Here is a 13,211-nt window from a genome sequence, read left to right as displayed (position 1 = left end):
GAAAGTTCTTATTTGGGTTGAAAGGTAACGAGATCAGTTGAATTTAAAATAATGTAGAGGTTTCCAAATGGAGCCGTTAAGCCGATGTTTGTGTTACAGCAAAAAATCTTGATGAGAAATTTTTTTATATTCAAAATTAAATAGCCCTAGTTATTCTGAGCCCTAATAATCAATTGTTAAGAGGGGGAAAAAAAAGATAAAAGAAACAGAATCACCCTTACAAACAGGTGATTCTAATAGCTAAAAGAAAAATGCTATCATTTGTTTATGTCACTCAGATAATTCTGTCTTTATTAACAAAATCTGTGTCCATGATTTATATATGGACTATTATAATTTTGAACAATGAAAATCATATTTAAATGTCTTCCTGTCTATGGTAATTTATTACAGTAAATTATTACAGTAAGTTCCTGTTAATGTTTTTGCTATATTCCATAGATGCCACCAGTTTTCTGAATAAAATTGGTATTATTTATCAGAACCTTATTTTTTTGTTGTTTTTGTGAAAAGTACATATACTCAAATATATATTATATTTTTTAAAACTAGTTCAGTCTGCTGTTACATAAAGCTATATTTTACATAGTTCAATAAGAAAGTTATTTCTTCTACTTAGAGAAGTTAATTGTTTGTGAAGAGAATTAAAAGTTTATAAAGTGTTGAAGACTATTTCATAATCTCATTAATTTTGCATTGAATTGGCAAGAAATTCACTTACTTGAGCACCTATTCAGTTCCTTCACTAGGCACTATAAAGAATAGTAAAATGAATTACCAGTTCTTGAGGAACTTATGGCTTTCTTGGGAAGTAAACGCACACAAATAATAACAATACAAAACTTAAATAATGAGTTCTTAAAAATAACAATTTAAAATAAAAAGTAATAAGTTAAAAAACAATAACAAAAAACAAAACTTTTAACTTAGTGAAAGTCAAAAAGAGGAAGGATACTTTTAATGAGAGTCAGAGAAGAGAGTCAAGTAGGGAAAAGAAATTCTGAAGGGTTGGATGTTTCTGCAGCTTCATAGCTGAACTCTCACAGATAGAGATGGAGGGAAATTATTCCAGGTATAAGGATTTGCATGGATTGGTGAAGCAATTAATGATGAAGCATCCTTCAGGTGGAAGAATAACAAATGGTCAAGTTAGAAAGGTAATAGAGGTGATCAAAGGCTATGTTGGAAAATTGTAATTGTATTAGTTTACAATAATGTAGTTTGAATGAAGACCTGGAAAGAACAGGGCTAAGCGTTAAAGAGATTGTTGGTGTATGTGAAAAAGGAGAGAGACTGGGTATAAGGAGTCTAGGGAGAAAATTCTTGCAAGGGATTAATCAAGCGGTAATTAAGATCTGTTCCAGAATTGCAGAAGGGGAATAGAAGAAACGCCTGAATACATAATATGAAAAATTCGCTGTTTAGATGTTTGCTTCAAGAGAATGAGCAGTATAAATAAATACTAACTCCTACTTGTTCAGTCTAAGGAGAAAGTTCTTATTTGGGTTGAAAGGTAACGAGATCAGTTGAATTTAAAATAATGTAGAGGTTTCCAAATGGAGCCATTAAGCCGATATTGAATATTTGACATTTAGCTTTCAGCGTAGTAATTAGAGATGATGACATAGGTTTTTAAGATACACATACACAGAGCTGACTTTTGAGTTCTTGGAAGCGGATAATGAGAAAAACAACAATAACAAAAAAAGATAGATAAAGTATAAAGAGGGAACTTCTGAAATGCCTGGATTTGGGATGTGTGAAGAAAAAGCAAAGTCTATGATTCTACATTCCAATAGTTAAATCAAAAAATTGTATTGAGAAATAAAGGCAATTGTTGTAAAGTACAAGAAAAGTGCCATGGAAAATGAGAGTAGAGACTGGATTCTGTCTTTAGGATTGGTAACCTTTGAGGGAATATTTATAATGGAGAAGAGAAACCAAATTCATATTTATAGACCTAAAAAGTGAGTAGAGAGAAGAAAATAAGAACTTTATATAGATAGAGCTGATCTAGGTAATTCAATCCACTAATTGGACACTCTTAGAAGGTTTGAACTATTAGGCCAGACTTTCACATTAATAAAATCAAATGAATGGTCTCCAAGACTTTTTTCCTTTAAACCTAAGGAAAACAAGACTTCAAACCTAGCTCAATCTGATTAGAAATAATAAAGATGCGTATTTTTTGAAAAATTAGATAGAAACTTGTGGTCTTTTAAAGTAGAAACAAAAGAGAAAATACTCAAACCAAAAGAATTCCTAAAATTGACCTTTTTTAATGATGTACCATGGGGAAGGAACAAAACAAAGATCCAGTCTTTGAAAGTAGAAATAAAGGTGGAAAAGAACTTCCATGGGAGGGGCGGATGTCACAGGAATTCCAGCATAGATATGATAGGATTTATTGGAGAAAAAGATAGATTATAACTTAGCGTTCATTATGAAACGTAGTATAGCATTTATCCGAAATAAATATTTTTAAGGAATTCCTCCTTGCTCGTTTAAAGTGCAAGGTCAGAGGAAATTATAGTAAATTAGGGAAATTGAAGGCGACTGCTATTGTTGACCCTATATTTAGAAGTACCCAAACATGAGCCAAAAGAAGCATCATGCTAATGTTTCTCATCCTTTTAAGGACACTGAGGGGGGCGGGGGCTGTGAGCACCATAGATTAAGCCTCTAGAATAGACTTGCATAGTGTTCAAGAAATTCACAGTGTGAAACAATTAGTTAAGTTCAGTATCAAAAAAAGCACTGGACTCCAAAGTGGTATTTCTATCTATGATCTAAAGATCAGAACCAAGCATCTGCTAGGTATAAGGTTCACACTTGACCTGTACTCGACTCTTCACATGTTTGGGCTTCTTACCACAAGAACTACACCACTGATTGAAAACACACACACACACACACACACACACACACACACACACACACACACACACACACCTTTGTAAATGATAAATTTTCCTGATGGTCAAATATATGTATTCAAAAAAAATAATAATAAATAAGGTTTTACTTGTTTATCAGTTGAGTAACATTTCTTTGGCTGTGTCATCAGCAAGTGATAGAAAATCTAAATTAAACTAACTTAAATGTAAATGATATGCACTCATTTGTAATTTGACATTCTACATATATATATTTAATTTGAGATGAAGTTTGATCTAGTGGTCAAATGGTATGACCAAAGGCCTATTATTCTCCATCTCTTTACTCTGCATTTTATAGTAATAATTTATCCAGAATCTTCAACTTGGTCCCTTTGTGAGTTTTAGGTTCTCTTCTTAGGATAGAAGGCACAACTTGAGCAAGTCTTTACTTTACCAAGTCCTACTCCTACTTTTATAATAAAATTTTATTCCAACTGCCTATGAAATATTCTCATTAGTCTGAAAATTTTACAAAAACTCAACCTATAGGAAAAAAAATGAAAAATTTTTCTATCTATATCTATCTATCGATCGATCTATCATCTATCATCTATTTATCATCTATCTACAGAGATTCAGTGATTTTACATTCATAATCACAAGGCTTAATGAGTGTTTGCAATATACCTAAATGCAAACATAGTATGGACACACATAAAAAAATTACTATTCCTATTAGATTCTGAAATATTGAATATTCTTTCACCAGATCACTCCAGATTTCTCCAACTGGTATCTCCTGGTGAAAAGATTTTCATTTCCCTAATGAGTATTGATGTCAAACATCTTTTCTGGGGGAAATGTCTATTCAAATCCTTTGCCAAATTTTAATTGGGTTGTCCTTTTATTGTTATATAAATTCTTTATTCTGGATACCAGTGTTTTATCACATATGATATTATCTGCTATTGTGTTGTCTTTTCATTTTCTTGATGGTATCATTTGTAGCACAAAAGTTATTAATTGTAAGGTGATCCAATTTATCTATTATTTTCTTTTGTCACTTGTGCTTTTGTTGTCATATCTAAGAAACAATTGTCTAATCCGAGTAAACGAAGGTTTTCTCCTATGCTTTCTTCTAGGAGTTTTATAGTGTTAGCTCTTAGTTTTGGTCAGTAATTTATTTTCAGTTAATTTTTGTGTATTGAGTAAGAAAGGAGTCCAACTTCATTCTTATGTGTGTGGATAGTCAATTGTTTCAGCATATTTGTTGTAAAGATCATTCTTCCTCCAGCGAATTGTCTTAACACCCTTGTCAAAAACAAATTGACCATAAATGTAAGAGTTTACTTCTAAACTCTCAATTACATCTCATTGATCTATAAATCTCCACACACACACACACACACACACACACACACACACACACGCACACACACAGAGGACTATTTTTCAGCCATAAAAAAAATAATAATAATAAGGAAGTCCTGCATTTGTGACAACATAGATGAACCTTGAGGGCATTATGCTAAGTGAAATAAGTCAGGCACAAAATGACAAGTAACTACATGATCTCATATGTAAAATCTCAAAAAGCTGAACTAAAAATTTATTGTGGAGAATAAGGGGTAAGGAAAATGAAGAGTTTTTTTAGGGGGTGCAAACTTCAAGTTGTTAGATAATTAAGTTCTGGGGTCTAATGTACAGCATGGTGACCATGGTTAACAAAACTGTATTATATACTCAAAAGATGGGGAAAAATGTAAATCATTTCTTCAATTAAAAAATAATTTTTAAAGAGTTGCTAAGAGAGTAAATCCTAAGTGTTTCACTTCTTACTGGAGTAATCATTTTACATATCAAATTATCACATGTACATCTTAAACTTACACAATGTTATATGTCAAATATATCTCAAAAAAACTGGAAAATAGACAAAATAAAATAAAATAAAAATTAATGCAGTACAATGTAGCTTATCTTTCCAAACCATTAAGGCTTTTGTAGATTCACATCTCTCATCCATACAATTTGAATCTCCATCTACCTACCAGCCTGGTATCATCTTAAATGTAACACAACGCAGTTAAACATGTAGAATAAAGGGAAAGTAAGCAGTAGAAAATCTTTAGAGCTCCCAATACAGTGGAGCTGTTTTTTTAGATTGTATTTTTGAGTTTTTTGGATCAAGAAAAATTTGAAATAAAATTGTGGAAACTGACCGAAGTCAATAACAAAAGAGTTATTTAAGAAAATAGAAAAGTATCAATATATACTATTATTATGGTATAATAATTTTATTATCCAAAAAGAAAAAATAGCAGAAATCTCAAAATGAAAATTATTCCTTTAAAAGAAGAACAGTAAGCATCTATGCACACATACAAACTTAGGTACAAATAAATATATACATTCCATTCACTATAATTACCTACATTTTTTCCATTTATCCATAGATAAATGAAAACTTATTCAAGGCTGACACTTGTCCTTGTAATCACCTAGCAAGCACTTATGTATTTTGTCTTACAATACCCAGAATCCTAGATATATTTTATTTATTCATTCATTCAAATACTTATTAAGTAGTCTGATGAGTTTTTAATGTTTTCTCCATACTCTGGTATGTGATAAGTCCAAGTAGGAGAAATTGAAACTCTGTAAGATTAATCGTTTCTATAAATTTTTCATCCACATTGCGCTTCAATTTTTCCTTTCCAATATCTATTTTATTCTATTTAATACAAAAGTCTTTTTCATTGACAGGGAAGGTATAAGGAAAAGACTATCATGTAGCCACCTCTTTTTTTACACCACATGCATGTCTATAAAATACACAGGTCCTAGTTCACTTTTATTTACTAAAATAATATAAAACAGGGAGAAACATATTGATCTACTACTTAAAGGTGCTACTTGGGATTAAAAGATAAAACTTACAGTTTCTGCCCTTGAATAACTTACTACATTAGCACATGGCAACACTTAAAAATTAAAAATAAAGTGATTTCATATTATACAGTTTCTCTTGAGAATGGAGAGAATCTTTTATCACCAGGACCCAGATCCTGTGTGGCAACATTCAAGCAGAGCTGTGTCACTGCTCTTTCTTTGGATGGGAGAAGCTGTCTCCATTTAGTTCTAGTTTCTGCCGTTCCCAAGGGTTGTCTGCACAGTGAGGCTAAGTGTTAGCTGCATCATGCATGCAATGCACCTCTGTCTCTAATCAGAAGTGGGGAAAAATAATATTGACTGACTTTTCTTAAACTTGGCTTCACTTTACTCACTTACATTACTGGCCTAGAGGGTAAACAGAAAAGCCAGAAGAAGATTGCAATATTAGGAACATATCTGAAGTAATTGAAGTAAGCATCATACCATATACATGAGGTGTACCAATCAAACATAACATCTTATAATCTAGTTCTGTGTATTTGTGTTTAAAAGTCCAAGCAATGCAGTGCATTCTAAGTGCCTGGTAAACTGCTTTCTGGCCATGGCTGCGTGCCACCCAAACTGTGGTCTTTTCCTGGAACACCCTCAATGAAACAGAGTTTGTTTTGTCCCACCCAGGGACTGAATATTTTAATGGTCATGGATTTGCTTCTCACAGGTGCTAGTTTAAGTCCCAATGGTGTATGTCATATTCTGGCAGGAGGGATTGCGTGAGTTTTCAAGGCTGAAAATATAGCCTAGAAAAACATGCAAACAATGTGCTGTTGTGGATTTGGATTTCTTTTTCTTCTGGAAAGAATTCTAACATTTCTACCACATTCCCAGCAGTAAATATTTTTTTTCTTTTTCTTTTTTTCTACTCTCTGACATGGAATGTCAAGCATTCAGAGGAACTAATTGCTTCAGTCTGCCAATTTCAGAACCATGATAATTTATAGTTTCCCTGGTTGGTAAGGTGTGATTGGCTAGTATGGCAAAAGAAAAAAATAATTCTCTATGGAGTTTTCACTTTTCCAATATGTTTTAAGGAAGCACAGGTGCAAAATCTTTGCAGTCAAGAAAACAACAAAATTTATACATACTTGAAGCCAAGACCACCTTCTTATGAAGTGAGATTATATTTTCTGAAGTGTGAATTAATTTATATGTTGATAGAACAAAGCTGAGACCCTTGTAATTTTTTTGAATCATAGCTAAAAGTCAAAGGTTATTTCTCATTCACAATCCTTTCCTAAGCTCCATTCAAATGACTGAAATATTATCTATCTAGAGCATGTCTATTAAATATATATGCCCATCAAATTATCAGGGGAAGAACGTCTCTCTCCCCTCTGCAAGTCCCTGTTTAGGTAGGTTAGATTTTTTATTCAACTCAAACTGACAATTTAGTAAGATAAAGCAGGAATGTGGAAAGATTGAGCTTGATCAACCTTAGACTTTATAACTAATCTCTACTTCTGCACAGTGTACTCTATTATTCTTCAAGTTCTAGTTCTGAAAATGAGCACGTACCAACTCTAATCTGTTCATCTAGAGGTAAGGATGACCAAGTGTGTCTTAGCCTGAAATCAGAGTTTATTGTTATATTCTTTTCTGGCTGTTGTTGCTTGATAGAGGTTGTAGATTTTCAAGACCTCATTAGCATCAAAATGTCTGTTGCACTCACTGTTTTCTTAAGATATCTGTCTTAAGACATCTAGACCTGTTCTTTCAGCATGGTTTTTAATTTCTATATCTCATACCTAAACTCTAAACTTTGTACCTCAAGCTGAAAGCAGCATACAATGCACAGCCTTCAATATCTGGTTCTCTTTCTTCCTTTCTTCCTTTCTTCCTTCCTTCCTTCTTTTCTTTCTTTCTTTCTTTCTTTCTTTCTTTCTTTCTTTCTTTCTTTCTTTCTTTCTTTCTTTCTCTCTCTCTCTCTCTCTCTCTCTCTCTCTCTCTCTCTCTCTCTCTCTCTCTCTCAAATTAGGTTACAAAATTTTCTCCCAAGTTTTAATATTTAGCAGTTCCTCATCCAATTTCGATTAACTTGCACATCTTGAATAGCAAGTTTAGCAAAATTAAGAACTCATTTGCAGAAAATTTACCAGCTTCACACTGGATAAAGCCTTGCATAGGAGAATTGCATAAAATTACACTAATGTTACTTTGTGATGTATCTCCAAACTGAATTGCCTTTTAACAGTTTTAAAGCACACGAGATCTATGTATGAGTGTTGAACCAAGTACCTGGAGAAACAGAAGAAATAACTGAAAGGGGAGATGACTTCAGGAAAATGGCAGGGTAGAAAGCTCTGGACCCTCCCTCCCCACATGAACACACTATTTAACAACAATACGTGGGCCAATTTCATTTGTGAGAAATCCAGAAACCAGCTGAGAAGCACCCACATCTCAAGTGCATACAAAACCAGCCACATTGAAGCCAGTTGGAAAATCTGAGATACTCTCTCATCATACCTCTCCCCTGGCGCAGCACCATATAATTAGAAGGAAGCCTCCATCTCTCACCTTCTCTTGGGGAGGCGATTTTCCTGAGGCTTGCCTGAGGGACTGGTTTCTGACTTGCTTGAATTTGAGCTCTAACAACAACAAAAAGAAAACTCCACGTTGAGAGACATTGAGAACAAAGACAGCAGTTTATACTAACATGGAAGCCCTTGCTATAACCCCTCCCCATGGCTCGGGGAAGAGGAAGTGGATTAATAAAGTCTTAAATCCCAAGCTTGTCCTGAAGAACATAATTGGACCAGGCATTCAGTGTTCCAACTTTTACAGGGGCTATTGAAGAGGCTTCTGTCTCTTAAGTCTTAGAGAGCTGTTGGTCCCAGGGATACTAGATGCCTGAGGAAAATTTGAGCTAGTAAGTGCTCACATGCCAGAGCCCCTGCTCCCAGCTCAGTGCAACTCAACTGGCAAGATTTCCAGTCTCTGATTTATCTCTGGGAGGGGAAAGGGAAGACTGAGATACATGTCCAAACTTTTTCCCTAAGATCAGGAACAAAGCAGGGATACTTACTCTCCCTACTTTTGTTCAATACAGCTCTGGAAATCCTAGCCAGAGAAATTGAACAAGAAAAATACACAAAAGCCAAATTTGGAAGGAAGAAGTAAAATGATCTCTGCAGACGACATGATCTTAATATATAGAAAACACTGAAGACTACCCCCCACACACACACACATGCATGCACACACATACTGTTAGAACAAATTCAGTAAAGGTGTACGGTACAAAATTAACATGCAAAAATCAGTATGTCTCTATACACTAACAATGAATTATCTGAAAGAAAGTTAAGAAAACAGTTCCATTTATAATACCACCATAAAAGGAATAAAATATTTCAAAATAAACTTAAGCAATGAGGTGAGAAACTTATACCCTGAAAATTATAAAACCAAGATGAAATAAATTAAAAACACAAATAAATTGAATAAATAGACATCATATGTTTATAGATTGGAAGACAATAGTATTGCTCAAAACAACATACACATTAGTGCAATTCTTATCAAAATTTCAATGGCATTTTAAAAAACAATTCTAAAATTCATATGGAACTGCAAAGGACTCCTAATAGCTAAAACAATTTTGTGAAATAACAAAGCTGCATATCACATATCTCAATTTCAAAATATAGCACAAAGCTACAGTAATTAAAACAGTATGACACTGATATAAAGATGGACTGACATAAAGATAGACACATAGACCAATGGAACAGAATAGAAGACCAGAAATGAACCCATGCACAATAAATTGGTCTTTAACTAGGCCGCAATGGAGAAACTGAAAATCCACAGGCAAAAAGGTAAAAGTAGGCCTTTATATTACACTATAGAAAAAAATCAGTTCAAAATAGATTAAACATATAAATATAAGACCTGAAATTGTAAAAATTCTAGGAGAAAACAGAGGGGAAAATTTTTCTTGGTATATATCTTAGCTATAACACCAAAAGCACAGGCAACAAAAGCAAAAATAGACAAGTAGGACTATATCGAACTAAAAAACTTCTGCGCATCAAAGGAAACAACAGAGGAAAAAGACAACCTACAGAATAGGAGAAAATATATATAACTAGATATCTTATAATAAGTTTATTTCTAGAATACATAAGGAACTTTTACACAGCAAAAACAACAACAAAAATCACCACCACCAACAACAAATAATCTTAATTTTAAAATGAGCAAAAGAAGAGATATTTCCCTAAAGAAGACATGTAAAGAGCTAATGGGTGTGTTAAAATATACTAAACATCAGTAATCATTAAGAAAATATAAAATCAAAACCACAGTAAGATATAACCTCACACCTGTTAGGAAGGTTATTATAAACAAACAAACAAACAAATAAGTGTTGACAAGAGTGTGGAGGAAATTGGAATCCTTGTACACTTTTGGTGGGAACGTAAAATGGTGCAGCTGCTATGAAAAACAGTATGGAAAAATTAAAAGTACAGCTGCTATATGATCTAATAATCCTATTTCTGGGTATTTATCCAAACAAATTAAAATTAGGATCCCAAAGAGATGTTTGCATTCTCATGTTCACTGCAGCATTATTCACATGAACCAAGAGGCAGAAACAATCTAAATGTCCAATAACAGATGAATAGATAAAGAAAATGTAGGATGTAATACAATGAATTATTTTGTCACCTTTAAAAAGAAGGAAATCTTGCCATATGTGACAGTATGGATGAACCTCGAGAACACTGTGTTAAATAAAATAAGCCAGTTACAGGAGGACAAATATTGCCTGATTCCACTTATCTGAGGTATCTAAATAGTCAAATAGAAGCAGAGTTGCATGGTGATTGCCAGAGGCTAGATGAGAGAGAAATACAGAATTGTTGTTTAACAAATATAAAGTTTCAGTTATGCAAGGTAAACAAACCCTAGAGATCTGCTTTACAACATTGAACCTATACTTAATACTGTTTGGTACACTTAAATTTTTCTTAAAAGAGTAAATTTCATGTTAAGTTTTCTTAGGATGATTAAAAAAGAAATAATTGAAGTGTATAGAACTAAAAGTTTGGTTATCGTGTGAAATAATATAATGTATATTATTTTTATGTAAGCTCTCTTTATAGTTTTGAAATACTCCATCTGAGAGAAGATTTTGCAATCTATTAAACAAAATCATCTCTTTTGCACAACAGATATTATAATAATTTATACCTAAACATTGATAGGATATAGGAATATATGAAAGTAAAGAAGAAAAATTATTGACATGGAGAAACAATTGGAAAGGGGGTACAGGAAGCCAAGAAATGTGGAAATAAAATGTATCTTGTACTTTCTTTGATCTAAGGACTGTCCTAGTTCTATGACCCCTAAAACAATAGTGCAGAACTCAATAGAAAGTGTTTGTAAAATGAGACTAGAAAGAATTGAATTCACAAGTCTTTGTCACTTTGAAAAACTGTAGTAAACATTTGTGGACATGAAACACAAATAAAAGCTATTCTTTAATTGAGGAAACATGTAACTAAAGTAAGCAGTCTGTTCTCTCTTTCCCTCTATCCTACTCTTTCTTACCTACCACCTCTCTTCTAACACATGCACATATACACATATCTAATTATCTGTGGAATGGATATTTAGAGTTTTTTGCCTCAAAATATTATGCTGTCTCAGGTTTTTGGTCTTAAAAATATCAAAAGTTGTTTTCTTTTTCATTCTCCTAGGCTCATATTTGTGTCTTTAAAGCTTATCTTAGGAATTCTAAGACCTTGGTAAAATTCAAAATAAAGAATGATGGTTTCCTAAGAAATATTCATAAGCGAGCTAAGTATCTCATTTCAGCTGAACAGCATGGAATGCAGATGCATGACTTGGTCTGTTTTTGTTCTCTTTGCTTTGTGATAATGGCAATCATCTAAGTATGTACAAGTAGCAGCATTTTTCTTTTTACTTTTTTTTTTCTTTCAACAAAGGCAGTAAGGTACTAAAGTAATTCTAAAGATGTGCAGTCCGTGTGATTTTTGAAGTTCTCTAGATACAAAACCAAATTTTAAACATTCTTTATTTAGCATAAGGAATAATACTATATCACATCTGTGGATATTTTAAGGCAAGTATAGTGACAGAACTGCTCACGTTGCCTTCAATAGATGACTGCAACATTCAGAATGAAATGCTTGGAAAACTCATTAACTGTCCTGTGTGGAGTCATTCATGGTCAAGATATTAACCTTCAATGGCAGGGTTGCAAATATAATGCTCTAATGTTATAAATGCTCTAATGTTATAAAAAGTAATAACTGTTTATTTACTGCTTGCATATGCTGATCTAATATGAAATCATCCCTTCTAGATTATATTTCTGCAGCTCTTAGTATATGGAAAGGCATAGATATTGGGTCCAAAGGCCTTTCGTGGTAATAATAATGTCTCGGAAACCTTATGTATTATACTTTCTGATCATAGCCCAGATATCCACAATCATTTGCTCTAGCTATTTTCACTTAAATGATGATGGCCTATGGAATGTGAAAACATATTTTACCCAAATCTGAAACTTCTTTACTTTTAATCTAACAATAGTTGAGTCTTTCATTTGACCTGGAGACAATGATTATTTTTCATCTTCAAAAGATATGTCAGAATCACAACCAACATTTAGTTGATTCATTCTTGTTTACCTTTGCCAAGCAAAGGTTCCTTATCAGCCTCAGGGTAACATACCATCCTGGCATCATAGCCCTACTCGGATAACCATTAACACCCCCTGAACGCATTTGATGGAATCTTTCTTTCTAGAGTTCAAGGTTCCCATCAATCATTACAAAATAATTCTAAATTTAAGTCAAGACTATTTATGTTTTGGTGTGAGACATTCAAATAACCCTAAGTTAACAAATAGAAAAACAAATAGAATATACTTTCTTAATTTTTTTCCTGTCAGCAAAAAGTTTATAATTATCAACCACTGTATACGGACACTTTCCACTGTTAAGGAACAGAAAATAAAAACAAACATAAGACTGTGGCCACTTGGAAACTCACGATCTAGTTTGATAGCTAAAACATATATGATTTTTATGTCTATATTATAAAAGGTAGTCACATATTAAAAATAATGTTATAGCTCAAAAAATTAGCATTAAAGTAGGGACCACAATAATCAGAGAATAGAAGGAAGAATAAAAGGAAAAGGAGACAAAAGCTGAAGTGGGCCAGTGATACTTAATGGAAGAAGTGGGACATATGTTTGGCTATGTCAAGTGAGAGATAGGATTTTATGTGCACACACATTAAAAATAACAGTGTAAGTTAAATGGGCCTGTGGAAAAGTTGACTAATATTTTTATTATGTTTTTTAGTCCATATGAACTGTGGTGATAACTGTAGGCT

This window comes from Rousettus aegyptiacus, unplaced genomic scaffold (genome assembly GCF_014176215.1).
Source record: "Rousettus aegyptiacus isolate mRouAeg1 unplaced genomic scaffold, mRouAeg1.p scaffold_m13_p_1, whole genome shotgun sequence".
NCBI lineage: Eukaryota > Metazoa > Chordata > Mammalia > Chiroptera > Pteropodidae > Rousettus > Rousettus aegyptiacus.
This window is presented reverse-complemented; position numbering follows the sequence as displayed.